The 24,508-nt window shown below is 52.5% G+C and overlaps 1 protein-coding gene across 3 annotated transcripts in view; it reads left to right on the top strand.

Moving 5' to 3' along the window:
• MIDEAS (mitotic deacetylase associated SANT domain protein) overlaps positions 1-24,508 on the top strand; it is a 68,923-nt gene that overhangs the window by 13,866 nt on the left and 30,549 nt on the right. Inside the window, exon 1 of one of the 3 annotated variants that reach the window (XM_020906862.2) lies at positions 13,346-13,886. The exons of the other annotated variants lie outside the window; for them this stretch is intronic. The gene's annotated coding sequence lies outside the window, so the exon portion shown is untranslated. Of the gene's footprint in view, positions 1-13,345; positions 13,887-24,508 lie in introns of those variants that run through there. 3 annotated transcript variants of the gene reach the window in all.

The following is a 24,508-nucleotide window of genomic DNA, read 5'->3' as shown; positions in this document are numbered from 1 at the left end:
TGCAGTCGTGCTTCCCCGTAGGAGGAGGCTGGCATCAGCCGCAGGGGCGCCTGGCGCCTCCCTGGCCTGGCACACAGTAGGTGTCCGTGATGCGACTGGAAGAGTGGTCGGAGGGATGTGAGGATGCGGCGGGCGGGGACGGGGGGACAGGCCCGGGACCTGGCCTAGGTCGGGGGCACTTGTGCTGGGTGAGCTGACAGTCTCCCTTGGCACCTGCGGATGGAGCCATTACCCTGGGGGCTTTGCTGTTGCTCTGAGCCTGAGGGAGACCCGGGTGAGGGGAAGAAGGGGATTTAGGGCCACAGAGAGCCAGCACCTGGGTCCCCCTGGTCCTGGAGAGGACTGGTTTGAGGAGCTGGTTTGAAGGTGGCCGAGACTTCCGTCTCCCATCAGCCCACCCCCTGATGAAGGAGAAACACCAGCTGCCCTCGCAGGACGACCCCCCTCAGCGTCCATGCCCGGCACTGTCTGCCGGCTTTGCACAGAGAAGGAAACGGGAGAACGAGTCAGCCGACCGTGAGAGGAGACCTTGAGGTTTTAAAATGAAAGCCCTGTTGAGCCGAGTGGTGGTCAGGACAGGCTGCACTGCAGCTCTTCCTGTCGGAGGGGGCGGATGAGCACCCCCAGACGACGACTGCAGCAGGAGCCCCAAAGCAGGCACTTGGGGTCTCCTTTTGTCTATAAAATGAGATACTTAGACACACGTGGTTCTTTTCCTGCTCAGAAGTTCCCCGAGCCTGTGCACGGAGCCCGGCAGGCAGTGCAATTTATGATGCCTCACAGTGGGACCCGTGTCACCTCTCAGGGGCCCTCCTGGCGTGGAACAGTTATCAGGGGTCTGCATGCCACTTAAAGAGAGCCGTGGAGAAGCATCCTCCCTGCCATGGCTGATGAGGTAGACTTTCTTTCTGAATAGATTTTTTTTCTCCAAGTCAACTCTCCCTTAACGGCTGAGCCCATACACACATAGTCCTACTTGACTGCCGGTGAGTGTGAGGCCTCTGTTTTTTGCAAAATATGTTTGCAGAACCCGAAAGCATAGAGTATTTTTAAAAGCTCCTTTAGGAACCCACTGAAGTGTGTCTTTGTTCTTGGCACCTGGAAGGTCAGCCCAGAGGAAGCTTGGGTAGTGGGGTGGGCTTGACGTCCTAGGGAGGTGTTGGCCCACTTGGGGAGGGATTTCTTTTCAGATCTGCTTCTGTTTCTGCCTCCCTGGGACCAGCTCCCTCTTCCTGTCCATCTCAGTCTTCCATCTTCCCACCCACATCTCTGGCCTCCTTCCTCATCCCTCCCCAGCAAATTCAGTGGAGCTCCCTCTAACATCCATTCAATCATAGGGTTTATGCTCCAGATGCCCAACCCACAGCGGGAGCTGGGAGAAGTGGACTTTAAGGGTAGATGTTGATTGGCAGGATTGGAAGGTATTGTCAAGAAAACTACTTTGGAAAATAGATAATCCAGATAACTCACACAGAGCAATATATCTTTAAAATGTAGAACTTGAAGCTATAAAGAATGTTAATTTCCTTTTACGTATTAGTATTACTATTGGGAATTTATTCTAAGGAAATAATTCTTACATATAATTCGGACATGATTTAGAGACTAAATAACAACAACACATATCAATATAACACATTATATATTAATATACTTTACTATGTTATACTTTTATAACTATATCTACATACTTTAATATATATTATACTTATACAACATTTATATTTGTTGTTGTTGTTCAGTCCCTAAGTCATGTCTGACTCTTTACGACCCCATGGACTGCAGCACACCAGGCTTCCTTGTCTTTCACTGTCTCCTGGAGTTTGCTCAAACTCATGTCCACTGAGTCGATGATGGCATCCAACCATCTCATCCTCTTATCGCCTCCTTTTCCTCCTGTCCTCAGTTGTTCCCAGCATCAGGGTCTTTTCTAATGGTCGATTCTTCCCATCAGGTGGCCAAAGTATTGGAGCTTCATCTTCAGTCCTTCCAATGGATATTCAGGGCCCCCTTGGTGCCTCAGATGGTAAAGAATCTGCCTGCATTTCGAGAGGCCTGGGTTCGATCCCTGGGTTGGGAAGATGCCCTGGAGGAGGGCATGGCAACTCACTCCAATATTCTTGCCTGGAGAATCCCCATGGATAGAGGAGCCTGGTGGGCTACAGTCCATGGGGTCACAAAGGGTCAGACACAACTGAGCGACTAAGTACAGCACACAGAACAGGTGTTCTTTAGGACTGACTGGTTTGATCTCCTTGCTGTCCTACGTTAATATATATTATACTTATATAACATATAAATGTATAAGCTTATATATATTTTACTTGTATTACATAATTATATACTTTTCTTTAAAAAAAGACCTTAACGTATCAATGTCTTTGGATCTGGGTGGGAAGGAGGCCCCAGGGGAGGAACTCCAAACCTCCCTTCTGCTACGACCTGGAAGAAAGAACTGGTATGTCTTATCAGCACGCTGCACTGCAGGGGCTGGAGAATTCAGATTGGCTGACCGAGTCTTTTAGTCACAGGAGGCCTGACTTCATAGGCTGACTAACTCCGTAGCTTTGGGGCTCCCAGCATGGACTCTGCCTGGTGCAGGCGATCCCCAGTGACCTGAGAGCCCCAGATGATTGCTCCCACCTGGGTTTCCAGGGCTCCAGCCCAGTGAGCATGTGTGGCCCTGAAGCTGAGACTCTGGCTCTGAGCTCATGCTCACTCACCTCTGCTTGGTCCCTCAGGCCTAGCCGCAGCAGGAGGCAGAGTCTCTCTTCTGCAGTTCACACAGGCAGCAGAGAGGGTCTGATCTGCACACTGACCTCCTGTGGCCCTGCCTGACCCCGGTGGAGCCCCATGAGTTTGTGTCTTGGGTGTTTGGAGGGTTGCACATATTCATTATAGTATTGAAACTTAGAAACTTAGAGTTGCCCTTTAACCAACCTCGGGGGGTGCTTCCCTTGTGGCTCAGCTGGTAAAGAATCCCCCTGCAATGCGGGAAACTTGGGTTCGATCCCTGGGTTGGGAAGATCCCCTGGAGCAGGGAAAGACTACCCACTCCAGTATTCTGGTCTAGAGAATTCCATGGACTGGACTCCAAAGAGTCCGACACGACTGAGCAACTTTCACTTCACTTTAACCAAGCTCAGGAAGGAAGCTCCCACATTCATCCAGTCTCTCTCTGGCTTGGCTCGCAGGGCCCTCTGATCCCTCCCATCTTGCCGAGAACTCTGCTGGGACTTGCAGCTGCAGGTGTGGCCTGTGGCTGAGGAGCCGACTGTCTTCTGACCGTCTCTGACCACCTTGTGTCTCTGGCATCTCAGAACCTTGAGACGCCTGGTGAACAGCCTTCTTACCTACCACTCCCCCTTGGATTTGCCTTCCTGTGTGTAGCCTTCTCCCTGTCTTTTTTTTTTTTTAAATTGGAGTATAGTTGCTTTACACTGCTGTGTCAGTTTCTGCTGCATAGTAACATGAATCGGCCATCTATCCCCTCTTTTTAGGATTCCCTTCCCATTTAGGTTGGGCTTCCCTGGTGGCTCAATGGTAAAGAATCCACCTGCAGTGCAGGAGACGCAGGAGACGTGGGTTTGATCCCTGAGTCAGGAAAATCCGCTGGAGGAGGGCATGGCAACCGCTCCAGTATTCTTGCCTGGAGAATCCCATGGACAGAGGAGCCTGGCGGGCTCCCTTCCACAGGGTCACAAAGAGTCGGACATGACAAGCGACTGAGCACACGTCCCCGCCCATTTAGGGCACCTCAGAGCACTGAGTTCCCTGTGCTGTATGTAGGTTCTCATTAGTTATCTGTTTTATACACAATAGTGTATATACGTCAGTCCCACCCAATCTCCAGTTTATCCCCAACCACCCCCCGCCAGCTTTCTGTCTCAGTATCCGTGTATTTGTTCTCTATGTCTGTGTCTCTATTTCTGCTTTGCAAATAAGATCATCTTTGCCTTTTTTCTGGATTCCACATCTACGTGTTAAGACACGATGTTTGTTTTTCTCTTTCTGACTTCACTCTGCATGACAGACTCTAGGTAGCCTTCTTGGTGGGGAACTTTTGTCACGTGGAGTGTCTGGAGGGCCCACGATCATTCTTTCCCTGTGACTAGCACAGTCCAGGGCAGGAAATGGAGATTCCTTGTGTTGTTTGGAGTCCCGAGATGTGGGTGGAGCCGGGAGAGCCCTGGGCAGACCTCGAGTGGGCAGGTTGGAGCCTGCTAACGCAGAATCCACTGCAACAGAATGTGTGGAGGGATGGGTTTATCACAAGCCTACATGTGCTCAAGCCAAATTCCAGAACTCTCAAAGATGTGGAGTTTGTTGTTCCATGAACAGACTGAAATAGGGCCTTGTGGCTGGAGATTTGCCGGGGTCAGAGGGAAACTGGAGAGCGTGTGGGCCCAGGGCTTGCCTGGATACTCACGAGGGTACTCAGGCCAGTTTCATGTCCTCCATGTCACATAGGCTTGTGCGTGGGTGTGGAAGCAGAGATGAGGAATATCCATGTGCTTCCCTTGAATATAGTGTTCATTATTCTATGCTGTGGTCCCATTCCCACCCCCTATCAGTGATCTCGAGCCAAATCCAAGGGGATTGTTGCTGGTTGGTGTACTGACTGATACAGAATCTAAGTAACAGGCTGTCTTCCTGAGCCCAGGACCCAGCAATAACTGCTCATCTCAGTTCCCTAATTTAGAGACCACGTGCGTGCCCCAGGGTTGTCAGCAGCTCAATTTCTTGTAGCTTGAAACACATTTCCATAGAAACAATGCTATAAATGGTGGTTGGGCTGGTTCCTAGGCTAGCCCACAAAGAGCCCCAGTGTCACCTAGGAAGTTGCTGAAATAAGGTATTAGTAAAATTGAGAGCGCAAATGCAGCAGTTAAGAGCTAGCACCCAGGACTCCGGAGGTTAAATGGTGTGGGTTTATTTGTGTCACTTTGTTTCTTGGGCAGAAGTGTCTTTCAGAGCCCTCCTGATAAGGGAAGCCTCTGGGCCCTCCTCCTGCCCACAGTCCAAACTCCTCCTCTCCCAGTTCACATTCCTTCTTCCTTCCTCATCAAAGCAGGGGGCAGGACCTACCTGGGCTGGGATATTTTTATGATGAGGAAATTCTGTCCAAAGGCCTTTACATCATCAATATCATCATCATTACCATCATCATCATTATTATTTAAACCATCTTGATCAACTTAACAGAATAAACATTACACCTTGGCAATTTGCACTGTTCGGAATTTTCCGATTGCTGCAAAATGTTCCGACAGAGTTTTAGCATAGTTAAAAAGGCCCCCTCTACTATTTTTTGTTCTGATTCTGTCTCACTTAACTTGAGTTCATCTAAATGGTTTCATCAGATTGTTTCCTTGTGTCACTTCTTTCGTATTTCATTGTGACCATACCATACTGCAATCTGAATGGAGTTCCATTTGCGGGGAGTCTAAATACAGGCTCCTATGAGCCTCTTTTATAAAAACTCCTTTGTGGTGGTAGTTTAAGTTGTTTTCATGGGATCTGGTCTCCTGACTGTAATAACCTGATCTAGCCTTCAACTCTTGCAACACAATGTGGAATCACATTCTAGAAGGATCTGAGAGTTTACAGCGGCACCGCAGTGTACCTGCAGCTGTTTCCTGATGACCTGCCAACAGCAGCTTTCTTGTTTAATTTATTTACTTTTTTTCCTGTTGACTCGGGTCATAATGGGTCCTTAATGGTGTTCTAATTTGCATACCTCAAATTGCTGCTGAGACCCAGCATTTTCCCTCCTGATGATTTACTGTTTGTCTTTCCTTATGTGTCAAACTGTGTTCATCTGTGACTGCGGAGCCTCCCCCCGCTTACAATTTATCTCCTCAGAACCACTTTCCTGTTGGGAAATACAAAGTCCTGCCTTCCTCCCTGCCTCCCGGATGGGGCCCGGCCCCTCGACCTGGGCTGACTCCTCTCCACATCTGCCGCGACTACTGCCTCAGCCCCTCCTGCCATCGCCTGCAGCCCCTGGACAGGCCGGGACTTAGGCTCTGGGTGGGAGGTGGGAGGTACCAACAAAGAGGGGGCTGTGTCTGTGATGGAGGCAGAGGGGAGGTGGGTGCCAGGCAGGGGCTTGCCTGGTGGTTCTGAAATAGGTTCATTAAAGTGACCTCCTTGGAGTCAGGCTGTGCTGGGAGATTCTGGGAGGAGCCAGAGGCAGGTAGGGGCTGCAGAGGGCGCCGGAGTGATCTGGTTTAGCGGTCACCCACTGAAAGGCTGGTAGGGAGTAGGGGGAATCTCAATAACAGAGGCCAGCTGGGTGCAAGAGAACAGCACTGGTGAGATGATAAATGACAGTGACCCGTGGCCTAGGAAGGGGTGGAATCTGTGGAAAATTGGAACGTGTACCTCCCATCACCGTGCCTGGCACAGCTGCTTGACTCCACCCCGAGAAGGAGGGCCCAATGTAAGCAATGTTCCTTTTTTTTTTTTAAATGACAAACCAGAAATCCTGATTTTTAACTTAAATCTCCTGATTTAAATGTTTGGAAATACATTTAATTCAATAAAAATAAAATACATTATATAGGTCAAATGCAGTGTATCTGGGAATGAGCCTGGTTTGTGAGCCTCCAACCTGTGACCCCTCATTACTTGATGGTTTTTCTGGGAAAACAGGCCCAGGGAGGCATCCTCATATAGCAGAGATCAGGACTCAGAAAGCCCGGCGGTCAAGTACCATCTGTCTGACCTTGGAACAGCTGTTTAACCTTATCTATAAAAAAGAAGATAATGGCTTCCTCGGGGTGCTGGGTGGACCCGTTGGGGTCGCATCATGTCAGGCGTTTAGTAGATGCTCAGTTAATGTGCTGATATGTCCTGCGTGGGGTCATCTGGAAAATTAGAGGAAGAGCTAGGCCCAGAACGTTGCTCTCCTGACTTCTTGTTCAGAGCTTGTTTCACGTTACATTGGTCTGCTTTCATGGGAATTTTCAGAGATGTCCGGACACAGGGGTCCTTCTGACCTCTGGGAAAATACAAGTCACTTTATGAGAGTTTGCCTGACAGTTACTGAGCTCATGTAATGGGGACTTAGCTCTGTGGACTTTGCCTTGCAGTCCCCAGAACCCAGATCCACTCTCAGTAGCAGTAGTAATAATCATAATAATACTATACAGGGAATTCCCTGGCAATCCAGTGGTTAGGGCCCAGTACTTTCACTGCCAGGGCCTGGGTCCGATCCCTGATCGAAGATCTAAGATTTTGCAAGCTGTGTAGCAAATAATAATAATAATAATACCATATACCATTGACCCTAAGAAGTCAACGATTATAAAACAACCACTGTTTTATGCAAACCATGAAAAAGAAAATGCTGCTAGTTAAACCATGATGTGCTATCGATTGTAAGATGCATCCTGATTTCAGAGATATTAAAATGGGGGAAATATGCATCTTAGAATGGAAGAAACAGAATGGTAATAAAGTAGTGATAGTAATAGCTACATCTAATTGCTTACCTCAAATTTTTACAAATATTATTTTACTTGTGCATTTATCAACAGGCCTTTAATTTTCTAAGCACTCACCATGTATAGGCACCAGGGATATGAGGTGACTCAGACCTAGGCTGTGCACTTCAGAAGCTCTGATCCTAGTAGGGAGGTGGTACAGGAGGCGGCTGTAGAACAATGTGTAAGGGATGGAGGCAAGAAAAACAGAGAATGTCATGGGAGTTAGGAGAGAGTGCAGCTCTTCTGATCCTTATGGGCAGAGACCGAGACAGTTGGAGGTGCCTGGGATTGATAGGAAGTTCTCTGAGGACTTCCCAGGTAGCTCAGTGGATAAAGAATCCGCCTGCAGATGTGGATTCGATCCCCGGGTCGGGAAGATCCCCTGGAGGAGGGCACGGCAACCCACTCCAGTATTCTTGCCTTGAGAATCCCATGGACAGAGGAGCCTGGCTGGCTGCGGTTCATGGGGTCACAAAGAGTCGGATACGACTGAAGCGACCAAGCATGAGTGCGCGTGCAGAGGAGGAAGGGAGTGAGCGAAGAGGGTCTTGGCTGAGAAAGAAGCTAAGCAAGGAAGGATGTGTTGCAGCTGGAGCTAGCTTCAGCCAGGTGCCACAGGGAGCCCTGCAGTTGGCATTGCACCAACACAGATGTGATCCCACATTGAGGGAAGGGGGGGCCCATCTTTTGGACCCACCCCTCTCTGACGCTCCCCCACCCCCAGTCAATCATTGCCTGCAGTGCTCTCTCCCAGCAAGGGTTCCCTTTGAGAAGGGGGCAACACTGAACCCTTAGCAGCCAAGACTCAACAGTAGCTGGGGAACGGCATACCAGCCTGATAAAAGGGGATCTAGAGGGTGGCTCCAGCAGTGTTCACTGCAGTGGCCGTCCTCTGTTGAAGGAGTCAAGGAAGGCTTTCTGGAAGAACTGCCATTAAGCTCAAGTCAAGAGCAGGGTAAGGTTTACCTGTGGATGCAAGGAGGAGGAGCGTATGTGAGAAAGTAGATGTCTTGGGAACTTCAGGTTGTTTGACTATGTGGGCCTGGGGCTGGGAAGTAGGGCAAAGCCAGATCATTCTAGAACCGCAAGTGCCTAACAGTCTGGCTAACAGCTTTTTGCAGCAGGTAATGGGAGCTTTTTTTTTTTTGGCTGCACCACGTGGCACATGGGATCCTTTTTCCACCCTGCATTACCAGGCAGATTCTTAACCACTGGACCATCAGGGAAGTCTGGTGGGAGCTATTGAAAAGGGATATGATCACTCTGATGGCAGTATGGGTGATAAATATCCTAGACTAGATCAGTTAGGAGAGGAGAAAAAAATGGTAGCCAATACTTAGGAAAGACTCAACGTACACCATTGTTTTAAGCTCTTATCATCCCCATTTTGCACATGAAAAAACCAAGTGGTTAAGTAAGTTGCTCAAGGTCATCAAGCTAGTGTGAGCCAAAAATTGGACTCAGGTCTCAGCCTGTGCTCTTAACCTGTACATTCTCATGAATATGAATTTTGGCTTCTAGTCCAAGATGCATGATTTGTATTTGTTTTCATTTAAAAATAAGGCTTTAAAAAACTGCCCAGTGCATATGCTGGATCCCAGGGGTCCCATTCCTCCTGACCCACAGCCATAAGGTAGGGAAGCTGAGTTCTAGAGAAGAGCCCGTGAAGGAGTCTGTTCTGGGGCTGGTTTTGCAGGGGGTGTTGGACTGTGCTGAAACGAGGCCTTTGGGAAGCTGGCAGCTCTGGTTCTGTGAAGAAAGGGCGTTTCTGTTTGTGGCCCTGTCAGCCCGCCCTCCCTGGCGGCCACACCTGTTTTGTCCTCCTCCCTATCCCTGGCCAGACGTCTGTCCCAGAGTGACAGCAGCAAGTGGGGACATCTGCAGAAGCTCCCTCTGGGGCCTGACAAAGGCACTCAGAACCTGGCCCAGGCCTGCGAGAGAGGGAGGTGGAGGCGGGGGACGGTGGGTGGGCCACGGGGTGAGGACAGCTGTGGGCTGCTGTGGCAGGCACGGCCCTGCCCCGGAACAGGTGAGGTCAATGTGAACTCAGGCGGAGGGCCCCCTGGGTTTTCAAGGGTAGAAGAGAAGGCAGTGCAGGGACTTCTCAGCACACGGTGCCTTAATTTCACGGCTGGGGTTTCGAGCTCTCTGCTCCCTCAGAAAGGACGTGGCCAAAAAAGGGTGTGAAGAGAAGGCACGGGTGTCAAAGGGGTGTCCCTTTTGGGGATGGGTGGGCATGCAGTGGAAAAGCTTGGAGTGCAGGAACTGGGCAGAAGCCTTGGAGAGACACTGGGAAGGGACACTGGGTCAGTGCTGGAAAGAGTTTCTCTGGGCAGAGCCCAGCAGAGAGGGTCACCCCAGGCTGATGGGGTGGACCTGGGGGCTTTTCAGAGGAAAGAGAATCTTGACGAGGTTCTTGAAAGGGAAAAGCTAATTTTGGGAGAAGAGGATCTAGGATAAAATATTAAAAAAAAAAAGTAACCTCGTATAGGTATGTAGCATGATACAGCTATAAAACCATTTTGTCCTCGTGATTCTCTAAATCCCTAGAAGGTGGCATTCTTTTATGGTTTGTGTCGCAAATACAAATCATAGGGATCCAGAGCTCAAGACTCAGAGAAGCTAAGTGTCAACTTCCCTAAGATCACACAGTGGATTGGCTTTAGTTAGGCAGGATCCAGACTCAGTCCTGGTTCCCTGTTCTTTCTATATACAGCCTTGTTTTTCTTCTGTTGTAACTGTAGGTCATGAGGTCCCAGAGGTAGGTACTCCCTTTATTCTGAAAAGGGCAGTGACAGCAGGACACAAGGCATATTAGGGACATAAGGTAGACTTGAGATTTCCTCAAAGGTATTTGTACTCTCAACTCCCCACATTCCTGCAAAGGTTGGTTATTCACTTAAACACACTGTGTGCTGGCCTGGATGGAAAGTCCTGACAGCGAAAGGACAATGGGAAAAGGACTGGAAAGCAGGCATGGGGTTTGGGGTGAAGAAAACTCTTTTAAAGGAATGATGGAAACAAGGTTAATGGAGGCAGGTGGACGGGTGGTGAGAACCTGGCTTCCGTGGAAGCTTCTTTTATCTTTTAGTAACAGCTTTATTGGGATAGAATTCACATACCACAGTATTCCCCCATGCAAGCTTCTTCATGGTCTCAGGTTGCCTCAGAAGAGAATGCAAATGATGACCACTCGGGCAGTGAGGGGTAACTTGGTGCAGAGTTCAGAGAGCCGATGCTGTTCCTGGAAGCCTCTTGAATGCCATATTCTACGGTCACTGGGACCCAGAATTTGAGATTCTGTCTAGGGTGCTTTGCTTCCTGGAGTGTTTCTCGGGAGATGCACTCCCTGGGACCTGGAGCTCTGTGCTCTTTGCTGTAGTTTTGTAGCTTGCTGGTGGAGAAAAGCCCGCTCCCTGGGTAAGGTCCCTGGACCATCTCTCTCTTTTTTTTTTTTCTTTTCTTCCCCAAAAGGCACCCTTTTTAGTTGCCCCTATAGGAAGGGTTAGAGCTTCTAGAACCAAAACTTTCACTTCACATGTCAGTGATTCTGCACTGTCATATCTGCAGCAAAACTGACCTCCAGGGCCTTCCTGGAAGAGCTGCAGCTTTCTTTACACATCCTCATCTGCTGGCCTTTGGGAGGGAGACTTCTCCTGCCAGGCAGGCGCCATCTGGGACAGTCTTGGGCCCTCCTCCCCTTCTTCCTTTGTGAGCGAGAGCTACTCCAGGATGAGCAGGGCTGTTCCAGGTCACTGACTCCTGTTTCTCATGCATCCTGCCATCCAGCCCTGCTCCCTGTGCTTCTTCTTGGGCCCAGCCCAGCAGCCCGGCATGGGCCAGGGAGGGAGTCCTGGCGGGACAAGGCTGAGGAGTGCCCTCTGGAGTGGCTCCCACTTGTTCCCTGGAGGCTGGGCTCTGACTCCATTGTGGCAGGCTCTTTTAGGAATGTGCTCCCCGGGCAGGGTTCTGGAGGGGAACATCTCTGGGCTGGTCTGCACTGGCTCTGGGGGGTGCTAGCTCTGGGCTGGCCCAAGCCCACCTCTGGGGACCAGGCCCAAGGGGGAGGTCAGGATGGCTGCAGGTTTGCAGAGGAAGCTGGCAGCAGTGAGCACTGGAGACCAGGTGGCTTTGCTTTGGTTCCCGCACTTGGAAGAGGTGTCAGTGGGAAGGAAAACATCAGACAAATGGAAAAAACAAAAAAGATTTTGCACAGAACCTCTTGCCAGGAGTCCCGGGAGTCCAGCCTCTACTTGGGGGCCTGCGTGCCTGAGTACCTCAATCCTCAGTGACTCACTGCCTTCCTCTGGGGGAGATGGGAAGAGGAAGAGAGGTGACAAACTTTTGGCTTGCCTTGTGATCTTGTGTAAGTCACTCGACCTCTCTGAACCTCAGTGTTCTCATCCATAAAATGAGCGAGATGAAACTTCTCACACACACAGGGTTATTAAGTAGGCTGTGTGGGGGGACATGCTTTGAGAATTGCCAGGAACAATACTGTCAGAGCAGATGCTAAAGCCAAGAGCCTGGGCTTTTCTTTGTTGGAGGTGGTTTCCCTGGCTCCTCTATTCATTTTTTGGCAATCACAGAATCATGGATTTTAAACTGGAAGGAATTTTAAGAGGTCATCAGGTCCAGTCCCCTGACATAATTATCTTTATTTTGCAGATAAGACTAAGTTGTCATTACTGTGACATATGTGTAAATAAGCCCTTTTCTTCCTGGGTAAGGTGTGAGCTCCAGCTGCACACAGGGGCTCCCACCAGCGAAGGGATGGAAGAGGATAGGAAGGTCATGCCTCTTAGAAGCAAGTGTGGGGTTTTGAAGGTTTCTAGGCAGAAGGTACCAGTATTGTCTCTGTCATCCACTGGGGGCAGGGGGAGGGCCGGGGTGGGTAAGGGCCTTGCCCTGCAGCCTCAGAAGGGCAGTGAGAATACATTCTGCTGCCCCTCCCCTTCCCCCTGAGAAAGCAAAGGATGCACCTGCCTCTCAGGACTGGCCACAGGGGAAAAGCGGCTGCTGCCAGGACACAGTATATTCTTCAGTGGCTTTTCCTTCAAAGAAAAATCTCCTTCTAACCCATCTCCTTGGGAAAAACAAAAACAAATGGAAAGAGCCAGGGAAAATGGGCTCCCTCCCCAGGACTTACTCCCGGCCCTGGAGCCTCACTGTGAGGATACTTGGGGGCCAGCAAGAACCACCTAAATAGCAGAAATGTTTCCCATCTTCCCGGCCAGTTGAGGAGGCATCAGGGGATGGCATCAGCTGATGGCAGGGAAGGTAGGGGAACTACAGGCAGGCAGCCCAAAGCTGCCCAACTCTGGCCTCAGTTGCTAGAATTAAACCGAGGCGCTTTTTACATCTAGGTAATCGAGACATGGGTCTTTTATAGGAACTGGGACCAGTCTCTCAATAACCTTAACACCACTAGCCAAAACGGGAAACTGGGGGAGACTGTTAATAAAGTGCCTTGGAGAGGACTGCGCGTGCCCTACCGTATCCAAAACTAGAGTTTTCTTTGTGGAAGAAAGCGACTTGTGTCCTCCCCAGCATCACACACAGACTTTCCTGGCAGGCCCGATGGGTTTCCAAACATTTCGTCACCGTCTCCTCCTGACCTTGGTGTGAAAGGAAAGAGCCGCGTGGCCTGTTGATTCCAGCAAAGCCATCGGGGGGCAACGTTCCTGGGCTGGGGGAGGGTGGCGACTGACTCTGGAGTGGAGGTGAGGTCTGCTGGAAATCCCCAGCCCGGGCAGCCGCCGGAGGTTTAAAGATGCCTTCCCCGGCCTTATTTGGTCTCAGGAAGTGGGCGGTGCCGGGCCTGCTGGCTGAGAGGCCGACCCGAGACAGTTGTGCTGATGAAGTGGTAGAGCTGGTTCCTGCTCGCCGCCGTGCCGCGCGCGCCGGCCGGCCGCTGGGCGCTCCGCGCTCCCAGCCCGGAGTTGTGCAATCCTTTGTAGCACGCCAGAGAGTCCTCCTTTGCTGTTGCCTCTCGCCCTCTCTCTCTCTCTTTTTTTTTCAAGCTGTGAGCTCAGCCGATGAGTCAGAGCAGTGCAATCCTGACACTGCATCGCAGGACTGGGGGTGACACGGAGAGAGGGAGAGCGATCGCGAGGCGGAAACCACGGGCGCGGGGTGCGTCGAGGCTCCTGCGCCGCAAGCAAGGGGTGACAGCCCGCGCGTCCCGCCCGGGCCCCGCCAGCAAACTTCCCAGCCTTGGGAGGCGCGGGCTGGCGGAAACCCTGAGAGCGCCGCGGGGCGGCGGCGGCGGAGGCGCCTGTTTGTTTTTAAAATCGGGAGTGCGTGCAGGCGGCTGGAGCCTGGGAGGCGACCGAAGGCGGCGGCCCGCGGCGGAAAAAGGACAGCCGATGCGGGAGCTCGGGCCGGAGCGGGGTAAGTGGGGCTGCCAGGCCGGCGGCCGAGGCCTGCACGCGGCTCGGCGCAGAGCCCGCCCTGGCGGCGGCGGCGGCCAAGGGACCCCGGGCTGCGCGCGAGCAGAGGCGGCTGCTGGGCGCGCGGGCTGCAGGTCTGCAGGCGCGGCCCGGAGCGGGGGCGCGGGGCGGCGGCAACTTCTGCGGCCCGGGCGGCGGGGGAAGCGCGCGCCTGTACGTGCATTTGCCGCCTCGCCGCGCGCCCCTCCGCGGCCCGCACCCCCCGGGCCCGCAGCGGCGTGTGCAGCGCCGACCCGCCGTGTTTGTGCAGCTACGCAGCTCGCGCGCGGCCCCCGCCCACCCGGGCGCGGCCCCGGCAGGAAAACCCTCCCAAGCCGCCGGGCCCACGGTGGCGGCCGCGGCAGGCTCAGGAATACGGCTGCTCCTCTGCCTGAGCGAAACGTGGTGTCCTACGGGACTCGCTTGCGTGACCTAGCCGGGTTCCGGGAGGCGGTGGGGGTGGGGGATGGTTCGCGAGCTACGGGAACTTGGCGCGGGAGCCCTTCCCCTTGCACCGGAGAGTGGATGTGGAGACTGCGCCCGCGCCCGGAGTTTTGGGGACGGAGGTGGTGGGGAACCGGAGCTAGTGCAGCAGAGGCCTAAGCTGGAGCGTTGCGGGCGGGCGGAGCGGCCTCACCCGGGCGCTGCTGGTGCACCTCGGACCTGTCACCCCGCGGTCGCCCCCGCGCGCCCCGTGCCGCTCGGGCCTGCGGAGCCCTCCCGCCGCCTCGCCTGGTGGTGGTGCGTTTGGTGGTTCCCCTGCGGAGCTCGGGAGCCCGGGTGTTTTTCTGGATCCTGCGTATGGCCCGCTTGGTGGAGGTGGTCACACCAGTCTTTCATTTCACTCATGCAAGAGCGCTTGCACCTCCACGGCCCCCCACCGAAGCTTCTGGATATAAGGGCCTGGGGCTTTCAAGCCTCAGCCCCAAGGAAGCCTCAGGAAGCCAGGCCGGGAGGAGGTACCTGCCAGCCTAAGCGGGGCTCGGGGTGGGGGGGGGGGGGGGGGGGTCCCTGGGTATTCCAGCCCAGCCTCTAGAGTGAGCTGCTGGAAGGATGAAAGGGGAAGTTCCTCTCCCCCATTTAAAAGTTTGTCGGTCACAAACTTTAGTGGCTACTTCCTGCTTCCACCATCCCACCGGGACCTGGGTGCCAGCCTGTGGAGCCTTGCTCAGGGGACGGTGGGCTGGGTGAGAACTGGCTAGCCCTGGGTGACTGTGGAGGCCACCTAGGCACGTGTGTGCAGGGGATCCCTGTTGGCAGTGGTGACCGGGGTGGGGAAGTGGGGGAGGGGAGGTCTGGCTTGCTCCAGCAGGGGGAGCCTGCCTGGTGGCCTCCTGGAGGTCTGGCCTCTGCTGGGCCCTGCAGCTCCAGGACTGAGGCTGGAGCCTTGATGAAGGAGGATGAACCGCAGCTCTGCGGAGAAGCCTCTCTTTTCTTGTGGGGCCCCCGCTGAGGCAAGGAAATCATCTGTCTTGCTCCCGAACCTCCCAGTGATGGTGTGCACGTGCGGCTTTCGCGTCAGAGAAATGTACCATTTTCATATGTGGTTAGAAGGCTTCAGGAGGAAGGGGAAAGGAGAAGCCATCCCTGGTTGGAAATTTATGGATCCTTTTTTTTTTCCTACGGCTCTGGACAGTGAATAATAGGAGTGTAAACATTCAATTACTGTGATAAACCATCTCATCGCATGTTTCTGGCCCAGTCTCCTCTCTAATTGGATTGGCCTCTAGCAGGTTACTCTGGTCTGTGTAGCTCCCAGGGGCCAGGGGGGTGAAGAACCTGGAGGGTTCCTTCTCCTCCCACTCCCCCAGCCATGCAGCTTGCTCTGGGAAGACCTGATTGCTGCCAGTGTGGCCTCTCCAAGCATCGGGGAGAACCCACCCTCTTCTTGGCTTGTCAGCCCCTCACCTCCCACCCTCCCACCCTCCCACCCCCCTCAACTGGAGAGTGCCCTGGAGTGCTCCTCAGGATGAGAGTTCAGCTTTTAAATGTGGAATTTAAAAATAGCTTGAGTGTTTAGCCCTGTGGGCCACTGCTTTTAATAAATGGAGAAAAATAAAAAGGCAATATGCAGTTACAGATTTCAGCTGAAGGCCTCCTGTGGTAGGGGAACTCAGGGAAGGGCTGCCCAGTGGAGCCAAGGCCTCTGGGCCCGCTGAGCGGGAGAAGGATGGGGGGAGGGGGGGTATACAGCAGAGTATACTGGAATGGGGAGTGGGATCAGTCCAGGAATTTTGGCTTTGACAATCCCTCTGATGCAGTTAGTTCCCACCGAAGGAGCCCTTGCTCCTGGTGCAGTGAGGATGAGCACAAGTAGTGGGGAGACTCCATCTTATCCTTGTAATCCTGTTTCAAATGCCATTTCTTTGGAGAAGCCTCAACCTTCTTCTGAATACTCCTTATATAGTCATTTGTGTACCTACTGTAGGGTGGTGGTCAAAACACAGACTGGGAGCTAGAATTTCTATACCTTCATAGAGTTGCGGTGAGGGTTTTGCAGGTTAGTATCTATACATCAAATGCTGAAAGCTCGTTTCAGCATTACTATAGCTCACTCTAGTATATGCTCTATGTTGTTCCCATAGTGTCCGACATCTAGTATTTAGCTAAACAAGGGAATGAAAGATCTCCGTCCAAAAACTGTAAACTTAGCATGTGGAGGGCCCCGAGAGTCTGGCTGCTGGAATTCATACTGTGCCATTGATTTCAAAGGAGTTGGTCCCTGTGTGATTCGGATACTGGTGAACCCAGTCTTCTGGCACTGCCCAATGGCTGGCCTTCTGGAGAGCGTGTCCCAGTAATTCTGACCCCAAAGGGACCTCAGAAAGAAAGGGTACTGGAGCCTCCTGCCTGGGAATCTGCTAACCTGGGCATTTCCTTTGGCCAGGCCAGTTGGCACCCTTCCTGTATGTGCATGCATTAGTGTAGAAGCAGCCTGGGGCCTCCATTCTTCCTGGACACTCCAGAGGCTCCAGAAAATGCAGCCAGGGGTCGAGTTCCATTGGAAGAGTAGCTTCTGCCTGGGATCACCCTGCCTGTATGGGGCTGAACTAAACTCTTCAGTTGGGCTGGAGCTGGGTGGAGTGTGCTGAAATCCCCAGTTCTTACTTACGGGATCTGCATTTGCATTCGAAGCAACATTCAGGATACCGTGAGACTGTGAGCTCATTTTATGAATCAGAAGCATTACAGCATAAGTTCGGTGTTGGAAACTGCTCTTTGGAATCCAGATCATCCTCCCTCCACCCCCAACAACATGCACACTTATAGGGCCCTCACAGTCACATAGCTGGGAACAATAACAGTTAGCAGGGCAGCAGCAGTTCAGATTCCAGAGCCATCAGGCAAAACTTGTCCACACCTACTTCCATCCCCACACTCCGAGCACCACTCCTGGATGGCATGTGGACAGTAGCTGGACAGTGATTCTGAAGGAAGCCTGGCAGGCACAAGTGAACATGGCCCCGGCTGACCTGGGTTTGTTCTTCAGTTTCCCCGCTTGCTGTGTGGCTCAGCATTGATTACCTTCCTGAACCTCAGATTCCCCACCTATAAAATGGGGAGAATAATAATTCCTCATGGGGTTGCTGTGAAGGTTGAACAAGATCATGCAGGCAAAGTGACTGACCCGAGGCACTCAACAGAGGACAGCTAGCATCTCACCAATTCCTACTGCGCCCAGCTCCTGTGTGCCTTTGGCTCCTTCCAGGGAAGGGGACAGGAAAGGTGTGCTGCTTGTAATAGGAGGGTGCCCAGATTCCAGGCCACTGGGGCTTGTGGAAATAAAGCTCCTGTTTGAACTCCCTAAGCCTTGGCAGAACTGCGTGATACACCCCTGCCTGGACCAGCCCAGACCCTGCTGCCTGGGTCCTTTTGCCAGGGGTTGTGTCCCTGCAGCCGAGGGTTAAGGGCTTAACTTCCCAGAGATCAGACTGTGCTCTCAGGAACCTACCCGCCCAGGCCTCAGGCTGAACTGCTCACGTGGGTGGGAGGAAGGCTGCTTTCTCAGTCAGGGAAAAAGTCTCCTTGTCTTTGCTTCACCTGAAGCCTCTCAGTGTGACCTCAGTGGAGGTTTGGGGTGGAGCCTGGGGTGGGAGTTGGCTCCTAAGAGCTCCTTGGCTCTTTCAGCAATTGAAGGAGCAGAGGCAGAGTCGGAGGGTGTGTGTGGGAGGGCCACCGAGGTATTATTATATAAGAAGAAAGTTGCCACATGTGGGAAGAGAGCTGGGGTTCTGCAGGGGTGAGGGTCGGGGGCTCCCTGAGGGACTGGACTTGCTAGATGTGGTTTTTGGGGACGGGTGGGGAGGAGGGGGAGCTGGAGGCCGCAGGCGTCCCTGGCAGTGGTTGTTGATTGTGCTCTTCCTGGAAGAGCCTGGTACTATGGCCAGGCGGAAGGTGCTCCCTGGACCCTCTGCCTTTCTCTCCAGCCACAGGGAGCTCGCGGTGAGAGCTGTTTTTTTCCAGGCAGTGCTTCTTCCTCCAGGAGTCTCAAGAACAGAAGAGGGGAGCAGCCAGGGCAGGTTTGTCCAGGTCTAAGCTTGGAGAGAGGGAGGTACAGTGAATAGGCTTGCAGCCAGAAGGGGGTTCCCTCTGGAAGGCCATCCATCTCCTCTGGGGAGGTGGGGTCAAGGGAGAAAGGAAAATGGTGAGGGATTTTGATTCCTAGCTTTTTCCAGCAGCCGGGTGGACAGAGGCCCTAACCCAGCCTGCTGTTGCCAGAATTTGCCAGCTGTTTGGAGGGGAAGGCCCTGGAGCTCAGAAAGGAGCTTAGAAACAGCCAGAGTGATAGCTCAGAGAGTCCCAAGAGTGCATGTGGGCTGGCCTCTCTGTGCCTTCCTCCTGCTTTTCCTCCACCTTCTTCTCTTCTTCCCAGCCTGCTGGCAGCTCTTGGGGCACACCTGGCTAGCCTCAGATCCTCTTTCCCACCTGACCTGGCTCTGTCTGACCTCCCCAGCCAGCCCTGGATCCTCATTCTGGGCTCCCCAGCTTCCAGGAGTTATCCCAGAGCTGGAAAAACACTTTGGGATAGTTAGTTCTTCACATTCAGAGAGAGAAGCTGGAAAGCAGCGAGTTCCTTGAGGTTCCATAGACTGTCCCCACTTTCGCTTTAGGAAGGGGGCAAGGCTCCCGTGTCCTGTCCCTGTTCCACTGCCCTGCCCTCCCAGTTTAGAAACGGGGAAGGGCCGCTTCAGTGCAGGAAGAGCCCAGAGGAATACTGTCTCGGCTCCTGGGTGTGGCGCCGTCTTCGGCTGGCTCCATAGTTATTTATTTGTCTGTGTGTGTGTGTGTGTGTGTGTGTGTGTGTGTGTGTGAGTTTTGCGTGTGTGTGTGTGAGTGAGTTTTGCGGTTGGGAGACTGTATCGGACCGAAAGCAGAAGTGCCCACACTCTGTGCGCGCTGCAGCCTGCAGATTGGCCCGAACAGGACAGTCAGGAGAGGAAGACATGGGCAGAGGCCCCTCTGCTGGGTGGCTGCTGCCGCTCTTTTTAATCCCGGCTCAGTGCTTGCACACTTGAGCGTAAACAGCCCTTCCATGTTGCTAGCAGCTGCCTTTCCTTGCTGGCTTTGGGCAGAAGAGCTGCCAAAAATAACCAGGCGGGCACTTCTCCTTGTGGGACACTCACTGTGGTGGCCTTGGGGCAGGCCTCCTTGCTCCCTGCAGGCCCCAGGGCCTCTGGCATCCCTGCCCAGACTGTCTGTGGCTGACTGCACTGCCCCCCTCCCCACCCCAAGACTCCCTCAGGTGTTGGCACTTTCCCTTTTATTGCTTTGAGAGGGAGCCCAGGAGAGTGGAGGCACCATTACGTGCTTGGAAGCCCTGCCAGCTTTCATCCGGGGGCTCTTGTCCCGTCGGGTCCCTGCAGGCCCCGTTGACACAGCTGGGGAGGCCTGTGCGGAGTTCTCCTCCCGGGCCCCTGGGCCAGACGCCTGCAAGCCCGGTGCTGCTGCTGGGCCTCCTGGTCCCCCTGTCCTCTTCGTGCCTGGCCAGTCCTGCTCTCAGCTGACTGGGGAACTGGAAGGGTCAGACCATTTTGTTGCACTCCAGGTGTTGAAGATGAATCATGAATGATCTGCCCCTGCCCAGCAAGGGGGGATGAAATCATACTTATTGAGCTCTTACTTTGTGCCAGACACTTCATATATATACGTGTATATATATATATATATATATATATATATATATATATAACTCTCATTTGATCCTGCAGTAATATGTGGTAAAGGTATTATGCCCATTTACTGGTGGGGAAACTGAGGCCCCCAGAGAGTCAGGTGATTGGAGAAGCTGGGACACCTTCTGTTTGACCCCAAAGCCCTGTCTTTTTATCAGGCAGCTCCCACACCTCGAGCAATGCTTTGACCCTTGGAATGAAGTGTTGATGGTAGGAATTCAGGCACCATTAGACTGGCTGATAGGGGAGATATTTTGGGCAGGGAAGGGTGGGGAAGACCCCTCCGAGGCCTCTCCAAACTTTACAGGCCAGCCAGAAGCCCAGCCTGAGCCACCAGGCCCCGCTGCGGAGGTGGATAGACACCTAGGGGTCAGCTCTGCGTGTGTGTGTGTGTGTGCGCCAGGGGGGTGGGGGGAGTGCAGTGGTGGTTTGCTGGGGAAGTCACTCATGCATGAGAGGGGTGGAAAGGTTTAGTTTAGGCCTCCCAGAGACCTTCCAAGCATCTCCTCCTCCCCAAATATCCCCGCCACTGTTTGTCCTGAGAACAGCTTTGGGGCCACAGGCTGGGGTTAGGTGGGATCTTGGACCTCCCTTCCTGGCTGCTGGGTGTGACCCCAGGGCCCATCGTTCCAACTGACTTGGCCCAGGTCCCAGAGAGCCCGGTTGGTGTGTACTTGGGGCTTGGGCTGGATGCTGTGCTAGTGCTGGGTGCCAAAGGCCTCCGGGTGTATTTCAGGAACAATAAAGAATAAATCAACACAGGAGAAAAGGGCCTGCAGCAGCTGCTCAGAGACCCGGAGAAACGCAAGGAATGTGTGAGCTTTTGGCAGAGGCCCTGCATCTTGACCGGGGCCTGAGAAAGGCTGTGACACTGACTGGATGGCTGGACGAGTGAGGCAGGCGGCTGGCACTGTGCCCGCTCCGCAGCCCATCGGGGAGGCCCCAGGAAGCCCTGCTGAGAGCCCGCATGCTTGCTGGCAGCAAGGTTTTGTGCTTCTTGATCACTGACAGGTATCAGAGAGCCATATTGTCCCCATTCTTATCCTCCAAACCAGCAGGGTGCCCCCCCTAAAAAAAAAAAGCTCCCTAAAAAAAACAAAACAAAAAAACTCCCTCTTCTCCCTCCCCCAGGCCATCAGGTAGGTCTTATTTCCTTCTAGGGTGGGCCAGGCGGGAGAGCCAGAGCTGATGAAGACACCACACACTAGACACCCACCTCCCCCTTCCTCCCAAGAAGGAGAGGCTGCAGTGGCAGGTCTGAGAGAGCGCTGAGTCTGAGAACGTCCCCTGGGGACCCTGACCGTGTGTTCTTGGCCAAGTCACGTTACCTCTTGGGAGTTCAGTCCCATCAGCCATGAAATCAAGATTTGGACCGATGGTTTTTCGGGTGGCCTTGAGCATCTGTCTCCTTTACTCAGGATGCACGGTGAACAACCTTTATTTGGAGATTTCACGTCTTGCGAAGAAACCCTTCTGAGAGTCCCATGCAGAGAGGTGCTGGGACTGATGCTCGGTGCCCTGGGTGGGGGACACTGGCACTAGTAAGGAACCCAAGCATGGACTGACTTGACCCAGATTTCAGGGTGCCAAGGGGAGGGGGCAGGAACCCCGGGCCCCCATGGGGATTTGAGGCAAGTCACGGCTTTATTTTTAAAGAGCTGTTGGCCTACCGTGGGTGTGGGGCTGGAGCGTGTGGGAGGGATGTGGCTTCCTCTTAAACTGAAGATGTTGAGCTTTACAAGTTGGCCCAGTGGTGATGATCACCAGTAGTAGTAGCGTCTTCATCTTCAAAAGCCACTCGCCTCCCAGGCCTCGCTCACTCACCTTTCCTGACCAGCCACACTTCCAGGACATGACAGTGGTTTTTAGGCCAGCTGAAGCCAGGGAGAAAATGGCAACAGCCGGAGGCTGCTGCCATCCATCCCATAGAGCCTGAGTTGCACCCCAGCAGGAGGCTGAGCCTGCGGCCCTGCAGATGGGGCTGTGGGTTCCAGTCCTGGCATGGCCTCTGTACTCCCGTGACCTCAGCTCTTCAGGTGCCTCACTGAGAAGGGAGAGTGTCATCATACCCACCTTATCTTGAGGATTTAACAGGATCCTGAGTGTAGGGTTCTCAGCACCATGCTTGGCACATAGTAGTGCCCTCTAGAAATGTCGGAGGTTGTGATGATGGTGAAATAGAAACATTATTTTTGCGATGTTGGGCTCCAAGCCCTGCCTCATATCTTGCCAAGAGGTGGGGCCTCCTGAATGGTGGCATGAAGCATTGTTGTTGGCATCCTTGATTCTTGCTCCTGGCTGTGTATCTGCAGGCAAGTTTCTTTCCTTCTCTGGGCTCTTTGTGGAACTGAACCGAGTGAACTGCGACATCCCTTGAGATTTGTAATCTGTGCTTCTCCAGCTGTTGCTCTGCTTTGGTGGTTGGCTCTGAAGAGAGGCACAAGCCACCTTTCTCCATGTGGTGTGGAGACCCTTATTCCGGAGGGTGATCCTGCTGACTCTGCAGCTCCCAACTCACCCCCATAGTCCTCCCACCTCAAAGCACTATGGGCTCTCCTCACTTCCAAGAGGGTCTTGAGATGCTCGTGATTTTGAGGGAGCCTGTTCCTGCAGACTGGGGCTGGGATTATTTCTTGGGAGTCTTATATACTATGCTCTACTTGGAAATGGCCCCAGGAAAAGCAGCAGTTCTAGGAGGAAACATGAGAAAGTGGAGGGTCCACAGCTGGCTTTGTGGGGTTCTCGTGTGTAGCATTCCTTCTGAAGCCCACAACACGATTTGAGGCTTCTTCCTAGAGGTATGAAAAAATCAGGGACTTTTAAGGCAGACGACAAGATTTTGAATCTTGCTTCTGCCACCTTAATAACAGAGCCTCAGTTTCCTTCTGTAGCATGGGGACAATGAGGAGATGCCTGAGTAGGGAGATTGTGTTTATAGATTAGGATACGTCGACCGTCTGGCCTGGGGGAAGTCCTCCGTAAATGTTAGCTTCCTTCTTTGGGGGAAGGATCTGCCTTTTGGACATTCGGTAGATTGGCTGGGGGAGTGAAATATTTGCTTGTGACCATTTTCCCAAGGAGAAGCAGGGCTGGTTAACAAGCTGTGATAGCCCTAAAGGGCTCTCCTTCCCCAGCTTGTTTTGATTCAGGGATCAAGCTTGGGGTTGGGGTCAGTTTCAGTGTGTGTCTGGGGTGGTTGGTTGGGAGAAGGGGCTCCCCAGGCATTTGCAAAAGTCTGAGATCTGTGGCTTCCTAGGGCTGTGCACAAGGTGTGGAGAACATGGTCTCAGTAAAGGAGTGGCCTTTCTGAGCTGTGGGAACTTGACAAGGTACTTCGAACCTTCATTTCCTGTAAATTCCCCAAATTTCCTTCTATTTTTGGTTTCTGATGTTATCTCATTTTGATTGGAGAACACACTTTGTATGACTTCAGCCCTTTCAGATTTATTGAGATTTGTTTCATGGCCTAATTTATGATCCTTCCAGGAAAATATTCTGTGTCCCCTTGAGAAGAATGTGTATTCTCCTATCTTTGGGTGGAATGTTCTATGGATATCTGTTAGGTCTATTTGCTTTACAGGGTTCAGGTCTTCTGTTTCCTTGTTGATCTTTTATTTAATTGTTCTATCCACTCTTGAAAGTGAGGGCTCCAAATATTGTTGTTGAATTGTCTGTTTTCCCATTCAGTTTGAAAGTTTTTGCTTCGTGTGTTTTGGGGGCTCTGTTCTTAGGTACAAATACATTTATAACTATAATATCCTGTTGATGGATAGACACTTTTACCATTATGAAACATTCTCCTTTGTCTCTAAGAGTTTTTGTCTTAAAGTCTATTTTGTCTAATATTAGCCAAACCATTCCAGCTCTCTTTTGGTTTCTGTTAGTATGGTATACTTTTTTTTCCTCCTTTTACGTTCAGCCTGTTTGTGTCTTTGAATATAAAGTGTGTGTCTCTTGTTAACAGTTGGATCATGGTTTTGTTTTGTTTTTAATCTGTTTCCCCAACCTCTGCCTTTTAATTGGGGTGTTTAGTCTGTTTACATTTAAAATAATTATTGAAAAGATTGGTTTATATGTCTGCCATTTTTGCTGTCTGATTACTGTCTGATGTCTTTTTTTTTGTTCCCCTGTTACCTATTACTATTTTCTTTTGTGTTAAATAGATATCATTCCAGACCTGTAAAATAGGACATAGAAGAGTGAGGGTTAAATAAGATGTTGCCTGTGGTGCACTCAGCACGGTGTCTGCCAGGTGGTAAAAGCTCAGGTGGGACTTAGGCCCTGTAGGAGCCACAGTCAGCCCTAGGGCTCCTGGGACCCCTCATGCCTCCTGGGCAGGGCACAGTGACCTGGCTGGTGGCTCCCAGGGGAATGAGAAGCAGTAGGTCCTTGGAAACTGCCCTGGGCCAGG

The sequence above is a fragment of the Odocoileus virginianus genome, chromosome 6 (genome assembly GCF_023699985.2).
Source record: "Odocoileus virginianus isolate 20LAN1187 ecotype Illinois chromosome 6, Ovbor_1.2, whole genome shotgun sequence".
Taxonomy (NCBI): Eukaryota; Metazoa; Chordata; class Mammalia; order Artiodactyla; family Cervidae; genus Odocoileus; species Odocoileus virginianus.
This window is presented reverse-complemented; position numbering and strand designations above follow the sequence as displayed.